Below are 9,716 nucleotides of genomic sequence, written 5' to 3'. Positions count from 1 at the left end.
GTTTAAGCTGGAAACTCTAACAAACATCCATCCGTACATCTAAACTTTCACATTTATAATATTAATAAGATAACCGCTACAATGACCTTTTTATTTTATTAAAAAGTGAAACAATAATAGCTACGATATATTTGTAGTTTATGAAATTACAATTGGCTTTTTAAACAACGATATGCATTTACAACAAAAAATGCAGGTTACCTTTTCAAATGATGACAAAATTTTTATAATCAGCTAAGTAGTTTTTGAGTTTATTAGTTACAAACATCAATCTTTTCCTTCTCTTCTTTAATAATTCATGTCGATCGTGTTGGTATTGCTAGATAGGTGATCAAGTAGGTGTGACCCTTTGATATTAATAAAATAACAAAAAAAATCAGCAAATATATTTAATTTGAATAAATTTTACAATGTTCACTATTACGCGGATACTGCACATGTGTTAGGAGTGTTCGTTGTGAAATCTGTGAGAGCTCCAGCATTAACTTGGAATAGTAGTCTTCGACGTTCTACTGCAAAGAAGAAATTTATTAAAACACGTATAGAAATTAAAAGTAACAATTTTTGTATCAAAATGCAAGTAATTGGGTTCATTAATCCGAAGAAGAAGTAGAGAATGAATTCATCATCGCTTAATATTACGCGGGTTCGCGGTCTTTTTTAAACATCGAAACTATTATCTTCTCTCTGTTCTTATCCTACTTACGTAGAAACAGCGAACTAGATTTTCGTTCTCCATATCTATCTATCATACGTCATATCAGTCATCACATCATCATTAACAGTGGTAGTGCCCGCTTTAACATCTTAGCACGAATGGGCCGGTACGCCTCGTGTAATACCAAGACCACACAGAAGACAGGCGTGAAATGGAAGCAATGCCGTGTTTCGTCTGATGAGTGTGGTGCCGGAGGCCTAATTTAAGTCCCTTTCTCTTTACCACCCTTTTCTTATGAGAGGATGGGAAGGGGAAGTGGATTTGACGATGGAGGAGATGCATAGGAAGAGGAAATATCCTCTTTATGTGCGTCTCCTCCTCCGTCGGATAAGGGTAGGCGACGCATCTGCAATTGCAGATGTCTATGGGCAGCGGTCGCTTCGCCATTTTGGCGGATTCAGATGACCGCTTGCTCGTTTGCCATCTCATGTTATAAAAAAAATACTTCCTTCTTGATCATGTCACCTTTTAATCCACCCATCTATTTCTAGGTCTACCTCTACCGGTGAAACTCTACACATAACTAACGTTCTCCTTGTTATTTATATGCGATTCTTTTCTTTTCCAAATGATGTTATATATAGATAAATACAAACAAAACATGTAAAATAAAATGTAGTACTATTTTTAAAGTAATGTTTCAAAATATTTCAAAGTAGCTATTGCTTACGATTTCGCCCGCTTGGAATTAAAAAAAAATAAAACACATAGCTTATATGACTCACTGACATGGTAGCTTTTTAATGGTGAAATTTGAGTTATTTCAATACATACAAAAAATACGGTTCGATTTGACATTGGCGGAGACGCATAGAAAGGAAAATCTTTATGTGCGTCTCCTCCTCCGTCAATTAAGGGAAGGCAACGCATCTGCAATTGCGAATGTTTATGGGCAGCGGTCGCTTAACATTTCATTGGATTCAGGTGGCCGCTTGCTCGTTTGCCACCTTATATTATAAAGAAAAAAATATATACAAATCTTTCCTCTTTACGTTAGTACCATATGGATGTACTTACTCCTGCGTTGAATAAAATCTTCTGCTCTCTGCTGGAACATGGTTCCTATGAGAAGAAATAAAACAACTGCGATGACGAATGGACCAAAATACCCCCATTCCAATAAATTTAAGCATTTCATATCTTATCTGGAATACACAAGAATACACAAAAAAACAAATAATTTCCTCAGAATTACGTAGTCAAATAAATAACTAGATTTTGTTTAAAACGTAAAATACGATATGTAAAATTTAACCTTTTTACATTTTTAGAAAAATACGGTTTATTTTTCAAAGCAAAAACATCAAAACAAACTCACCTAAACCATAACAACCATAATTCAGGCTTCGAGCAATTTTTACTTATTTTTTTTTAGAATCCTCACATTTGTTGATAATAATTACATTTTAGTTTGCAGTTTAGATGGTCCCAGTATTTGAATTTTAGTCATGTTTATTGACATTTGTTGTTTTCAACAATCAGTTGACAGTTGCACTGGCCTCTACTAAATGGACAGGCTATAGGCGTAGTATTGTGCCTATTTGAATTGCGCCATTTTGGCGCTGATTGTTACGTTTGATAGCGGTGGTAAGAATTCGAACTAATAACAAATATCAAACTGATAATATCATCAACACGCGTTGGTGTAGGAACGAAACACTTTTATAAGTAAAAGGCCTATCTATATTTTATAGATCAGTGTTTATTCTCAGTGACACGAAGATCAAAAGAGTCCTTATCTGAATATAAAGATATGAATGAATGGGCTACAAAATATGTTAAAGAAGTTTATAATAGAACCGATATTTTCATTTAGTTTCAGCTAATTAAAAAAATCCGAGTTCATTCGGACGTGTGCTGCAACGACTTTAAAAATTCTATTAAAAGGCTTCCAGGAATATCCTAACTACTACAGTTTCGTCAAAAACTATCCAATAAACTTAGGCAAAGGCATGCAAACATTTATTTTATTTTTATAAAGAGAATTTGTATTTTATGGTATGAAAAAAAATATAAAAAGGAATGTGGATGTATTCCACATCTATGTAGAACTTAGTTTTTGATGATGCTTCTAGGTTTACGGGTAACCATGTACTGTTACAGACAATATTGAGAATCCAACATTTTATGATTGGACAACTTTTTTTTAAACCTAGTTCAAACGCAACAACTAATCAAAAACCTAACAAAACCCTCGTCAGCACTGCGTAATAAAACCGCGACAACTTTTCTCTAACTAAAATATACGGAAAAAAAATTGAAAGCAAACGAGCTATAGCCGGTGCAAACCGGTACGAACCGGTGCGGGCTAGATTAAACCAACAGTTAGCAGTTGCTATATGGAGAGAATCGGACCGAAACTGGAAATTGAAAAAATCATGCACGCTGTTACGCGCATTGAAAAAACAAAATATTTCGAATACATTTCCCGTTCACACCAACGCTTGATTTCAGTCGAAAAGAAAAAAGTTTGTTCATACAGACAGACATGGATTACAAAAGAATAGAAAGATTACCTTAAAATCATCATATCTATTGCTGCCAGCATCCAATGCATTACAAACTTGATCAAGCCAGCGATCCATCTTGCGGGAAGCTAGCTTTGTTTGTCCGTGGCTTTTAGGACCTATCGGTAGTCCGTTCTGTTGGCAATAGCCTATTACCAATTTTGTATTGCAATTTCTGTCAATTTATATACATTTTTGGTATATTGTGATCCCAATATATTTTGTTAAACTCTTAATGGTTGCGTAGACAAATGGCAGTTGGGCATTTCATCTTCTGCCGCAATGACCACGATATTTCGTCGAGAGGAATTTAACGAGGCCGCATTTCATCGGATTGTGTTTGGAATCAAATTCATTGTACCATCAAATGAGGACCTTTTGTTCCACGCTTACATAAATCACGGCAGGAAAATTACGGACACCGTCATTTGGCAACCGTCGAACGATTCTCGCGCACAAATTGTACACAGATCTTTGCGTTAACGTAAATATTTCTACATTTATTGTCATGCTCGATTTTGATATTACACTCGTAGTGAAAGTATAGAGGTGATACTAAATAACGGAAAAAAACTAATACACACTATAAGATTCTACGAGAAGAATCAGGTGAATCAAAAAATCCAGTCTCGAAACTTTTCCATTAATTCACAGAAGATTTTAATATTAACTGTCCCTCAAAGACCCTCTAATGACTAGCTAACTTCTCTGAGTACGGCATTAATACGATATGTTCCTTTCAACACGTATGATAACAAAAAAATGAAATTTATCACCTTAGTCACAGAACAGTGCGGAAGACGCGCCGCTTGTTCAGACCCCTCATCTAACATCATAATTCGAGTTGTTATCACGCCCACTGTTTAATCTTAACGCTTCCTATAGATCGCGTTTTTGTTTAAACATCTGCAGATATCTACTAGCTGAACAACTACCTACGGGAAACTATGCGGCTTCATCCGCATGACTTTATGAACATTTTTTTCATTGTTTACATTTGTCAAATTAACAATTGCAAATGTGAAATGCATGTCACAAACCTTGGCAATCTTGCTTCCTTGATGTCGGCAGCAACTTATGGTCTCTTTCCCACATTAGGGTTTTTATCAAAAATATTTACGCCCTAAGTTTAATGACGTGCAAATTCATATATAGCCTAAAGCGTGACGTGAGTGTAGGGCTTTATATTAAAGAAAGAGTTATTCAAAAGTATGCTCTGATTGCTGATATCTTACGCCACAAAGTAGTGTGTGTTTACGCTTTATTATGTTGGTATAGAAGTATAAAAGTATAGATTTAATTGAACTGAACAAGTTAAATTAGAGACGGAGAGACGTGATAGAATTAAATAATCAGTTTAACGCATTCTAAAAATATTTACACTCTGATTCGAAAAGACGTTACCTACTGCTTGAAGTTTTCGGCATTTGCAATACGAGCAAAATGCAACCAACATAGACAAATTGTAACTGGTCTAGCGGTCTGCTAAAAGTAGTCTAGCGGCTCTAAATATATAATACACTGTTTTTATGGTATTTTCTATGTCAAAATAATAAAATTACTCGTAGTAATATGATGAAAAGAAACCATCATATTGATGGCATGCAAAATGAACCTGCCACTTCGTATCCCTTGTAATATAACACATTCAATACTCGACACTGACATATGACAACAATTTCATCCCCCTTTTTAATATCAAAAGTAACGGATGACGGCGGAACTCGGGCCTCAAATCTTTGAGACTTAGACCTTTGACTGAACTATCGCACAACTGTTGTGCGATTGTCGATTTTCGCAGCCAATTCAAGTGTTTAATTGCTTAACTAAAAATCGAGTAGTGTGCACTTCCATATAATCTTACAGGAATCAAAGCGAGATTAAATAATTGTGCGATAGTTATTTCAAAGGTGTGCACGAACTAATGATCGTAAGTAGTACATTTAACCACTAATACAATCCTTGTATTACAATGTTGGTATTCCTTTGTACACGAGTTCGCAGTACTCCAGTGGTACTGGAACTATGAACTAATTCCCAGAACTGAGCTAGTTTTAAACTCCAGTATGACGTTACATTGTCGGAGATATTACCTTTGTAATATTATCTATTGCAAATGAGCTGTTATTAAGAGCTACTTCTAGTAACTACAATATTATAAATGCGAAAGTTTAGATGGATGGATGGATGGATAAATGTTTGTTAGAGTTTGTAGTCGAAACTACTAAACGGATTTCGATGAATTTTGGCATAGATGTAGAGGATAGTCTGGAAAAACAGAGTACTTATTGTTGTGTTTTTTTAATTCCACTCGGAGGGAGCCGCAAGCGAAGGCTAGTTAGTAATAATTCAATAGGAAGTAAGTGAATGATTTATTTATATGTGACCGTCAAACTGTAAACATGTCCAGTTTTTTCACTAGAGATATTATGAACTGACGTAAAATAGTAATAAATGTTACAAACTTGAAGATCTATTATGTAAGTTATAGATTGAGCAACAAGAGTCAATTTATATTACAATCAGTTTCTTTTCGTTTCTAACAAGCATTCGTGAACTAAGTAATGTCGGCATCTATTCAACAACTTCGGCAAACGGAAAACAAACTTAGAACAACAAAGAGTAATTTTATCTACTTAATTAAATCTTCAGTGACTGGTCAAGTGTGAAACACGAAAAAAACTTAATTAAAGAAATGAATCAAGTAACTAATTGAACAAAAATACAAACAGAATCAATAATAGTAAATCAATACTAGTTTTAATATTATATAATATTATACCTTGTTCTGTGCTTTTTAGATACAAAATAATTACTTCACCTATTTTTTTTTATATCACAATGTTGCAAACGAGCAAGCGGCCACCTGAATCCGCCAAAATGGCAAAGCGACTGCTGCCCATAAACATTCGCTATAGTGAATGCATTGCCTACCCTTGATCGACGGAAGAGACGCGCATAAAGAGGATATTTCACCTTCCTATGCCTCTCCTTCACCGTCGAATCCACAATCCCTTCCCATCCTTTTCATATAAGAAAAAGAGTGGGAAGGAAAAGGGACTAAATTTGGGCCACACTCATCAGACGAAAAGCGGAATTGCTCCCAATTCACGCTTGTCTTCTGTCGTGGTATTGCACCGGTCGAGCCACTGTTAAAAAACCTAACAAAAAATCTAAAAACATAAAAGCTAAAAATAGTCTAAAAACCTAGACTAAATAAAAATAAAAACCTACACAAACTCGGGCTGTTTATAGAAAGACCGCGTACAATACGTCTAGACTAAATAGAATATTAATTTTAAAAATAAATTTCCAGATATATTCTTTATTCTCAGATATTTACGTAATTCTTTTTCGCACGACTGCTTGATGGATAAAAGAATATGTTTTATTGCACTCAACAAAAGTAAACTCTAGGACTTTATGAATCATTTTTTACGGATTATTCCCAACCGTCACCCCGCTCTGTCCCCACGTAGAGACAGATGAGAATAAAAATTTTGCCAGTCCCACCTATTGCGACGAGGGGACGGTTGGAACTTTTTTATATAACGGTTCCATCCGTCACCTTATTATTGATAGTGGGACTAAAAGGTGGGACGAATGAAACTTTTTATTCTCACGTGAGGCAGAGAGTGGTAATGGTTGGGAATAATCCTTTTTACAAGCTTTGTTAATATTGTCGATATATTTAAAAAAAAACTTTAGTTATGAGTTTGGAGGGCCAAGGTTTGAAGTATGGCAAGGAAGAGATGGACAGATTGCGTGAAGGATGATAATCAAGAAGAGAATGACGACTAAGATAATAGTAAATTATTGTGGAGGATGAAATCTTGGTGCGTCAACCCTTAGGGATTACAAATAAGAATGGGAATTGAAGATGTTACAGGCAGCGTGGCCGAGTGGTCTAAGGCGCTGGTTTTAGGCACCAGTCCGAAAGGGCGTGGGTTCGAATCCCACCGCTGTCAACTATTTTTTTAGTAATCCCTGTCAGTTGTATTTGTTTGGAGTTTTGCATTTTTGTTTTAGAAATTCCCTTCAAGGTTGCTTTTAAATTCTATTTTCGGTGTTGTATAAATTGAACCAACTTTTATTTAATGCAAAATACTCGTATATTAGATTCACGTAAATTTACAAATATATATTCGTACTGTACATTGGAAGACAAACATACAGGTCGATTAGAGTATCATGTGATGTTCGGCTCTTTTCATTTCACTTCCTACATTTACATAATATCCGTACATTCGTCGTGCACGGATGATGGACGCCTGTCGTATCTTATTTCAGCACAATGTTCAACGCCATTTTGGAGAGAATAACTGGAAACATATGAATGTTTTTTTATCAATTTTTTACTCGTATAATGTAAGCCACACACGTTAGTATATGTAACAGTACAATATAGTACAAGATTGACTCATAAGTCACGCAAGTAATGTAAAACTGTGGACAACCTAATCTATACTATTATAATAAAGCGTAAACACACACTTCTTTGTTGTCTAAAATGTCAGCAATTACAGCATATTTTTTAATAATTCTTTTTTTAATAAAAAGTTCTACACTTACGTCACGCTTAAGGCTATATTTTTTCACGCCATTAAACTTAGGGAGTAAATATTTTGGATAAAAACCCTAATATGGGAAAGAGACCATAAGTTGCTGCCAACATCATGGAAGCAGGATTGCCATGGTTTGTCACCATGTCATGTCATTTTGACATTTGCAATTGCTAATTTGGCATATGTAAACAGTATCATAAAAAATTCATAATTTTATGCGGATGAAGTCGCACGGGAACAGCTAGTTATTTATAGAAGTCAGATCAAGGTTTAAGAAGTTAATTCTTTGATGCTCTTTCTACCAGTCTCTATTCTTATTTTGATAGTTTCTTTTATGTAAATGATAAGAATGAGGGGACAAGTTATGTAAGTGTAACATCGTGACGTCACCGCGGCCGGACAGGGACGGATTATCCGGACAGGCCGCGCCCGGACCAGCCGGGTAATTTCCCCTGCGGCCGCATCTTTGCACGCTCGCTTGAACCGGACATACATCAAGCCGGTAAGCCGCGAGGACTTGAGCTACGTTTAAGGTCGGCTTCCACTGGAAATGACTGATCGTGGGCCGCTTTTGACCACAGATTTCATGTATTTCAGACAGTGAAACAAGAAGGTAAATGGATACGTTATTTGGATTACCATTTGTGTAGAACTAAATGTAAAACGTTTTGTAATTCAATGTTGAAGTAATTAAAGAAGTGGTCATCAAGTTTGTTATATGAGTGGAACTATAAACTATAAACTTTAATCAATATTGTGTAGAAATATTTCGCGTATTTTGTAGAAGAGGATTTTAATGTTGTATTTTGATGGCTTCTGTTTGAAATGGTGAACTCATTGTCGCGTTAAATGAGATCTTTTGTCCTCACTTGAGCGAAGTGCCAGCGAAATTGTCGCCTTTGTCGTTTGTAAGGAACCAGAAATGTATAACATAGAAACAAATATGTTAGATGAATATACTGATTTATTAAAACGATATTTAGCGTACAAATTAAACGATTTGTGTTCTATAAGTTTTCAGTATTCGTCAGCAAAATAAAAACTAAAAAAGTAATTTGATTATTTCAAAAATTGTTTTTTTTTCAAATATTTAATGCGTTGTTTTATCTCTGTTTGCTGTAGTATTCTAAACTCTAATATTAAGAAAAAAGTTTTGACAGCGGTGGGATTCGAACCCACGCCCTTTCGGACTGGTGCCTAAAACCAGCGCCTTAGACCACTCGGCCACGCTGCCTTTGCACCCCAATACAGTAAAGAACTTTTTGCCTCTACTATAGTTTCAGCATTAGTTTTATATGAATTTAGAATCTAGAGTATTTCCTAGGTTTTTTATGACCTTTAATTGAATAACTAATCTATTAAAAAGACATCAAGATACATTGCGTAGTTTTAAAGATCTACACATACATAGGAACAAACAGACAGCGAGAAGCGACTTTATTATACTAAATAGTGAAAATGTTACAATCTAAACGGACTTTCTACAAGAAACTTACTGGAATTGACTAATAAATCTGTTAATATTTATCAAATCACAAATATGCTAGCACGAAAACACTTAATTCAGGAATACGTTTGTTTTTGTCTTTTTTTGACTTCTGAATCAACATGAATTCATTTATTAATCAGATAACGAATGTTCGTCTGCAGCCGACGTCCATTTCATTTCTTAAACCAACACTCGTTGTTTCCTTCCTACAGCTCTGTAAATATAACTACTGCACACGAAACAGTCTTAAAAAACTAAAATAATGTTGTTAAATGTTTTTTAATTTAGCTTTATGTTGCCTGCGAGTCACGCGGAATTTAAACAAACAAAAGTATGTAGCCTATGTGTTCTAGAGTCTAGACTATATCCTACATCTATGTAAAATTTCATCAAGATCCAAAAAAAAAGATGAAACTAACCTTTCATTTGAGAGATTT

At 35.0% G+C, this 9,716-nt stretch overlaps 1 long non-coding RNA gene and 2 other non-coding genes across 3 annotated transcripts; 1 reads left to right on the top strand and 2 right to left on the bottom strand.

Moving 5' to 3' along the window:
• Nucleotides 1–371: 371 nt before the first annotated feature.
• Nucleotides 372–2,179, bottom strand: LOC106110459. The gene is made up of 3 exons (XR_001226087.1): nucleotides 2,037–2,179; nucleotides 1,736–1,863; nucleotides 372–512 (listed from the first exon to the last, which is right to left on the bottom strand). It is a non-coding gene; the product is annotated as an uncharacterized LOC106110459 (long non-coding RNA).
• Nucleotides 2,180–7,113: 4,934 nt separating this feature from the next.
• Trnal-uag lies at nucleotides 7,114–7,193 on the top strand. Its single transcript has one exon. It is a non-coding gene; the product is annotated as a tRNA-Leu (tRNA).
• A 1,751-nt stretch (nucleotides 7,194–8,944) lies between these two features.
• Trnal-uag lies at nucleotides 8,945–9,024 on the bottom strand. Its single transcript has one exon. It is a non-coding gene; the product is annotated as a tRNA-Leu (tRNA).
• Nucleotides 9,025–9,716: the final 692 nt, after the last annotated feature.

Source organism: Papilio polytes, unplaced genomic scaffold (assembly GCF_000836215.1).
Source record: "Papilio polytes unplaced genomic scaffold, Ppol_1.0 DF820622.1, whole genome shotgun sequence".
Lineage (NCBI taxonomy): Eukaryota > Metazoa > Arthropoda > Insecta > Lepidoptera > Papilionidae > Papilio > Papilio polytes.
This window is presented reverse-complemented; position numbering and strand designations above follow the sequence as displayed.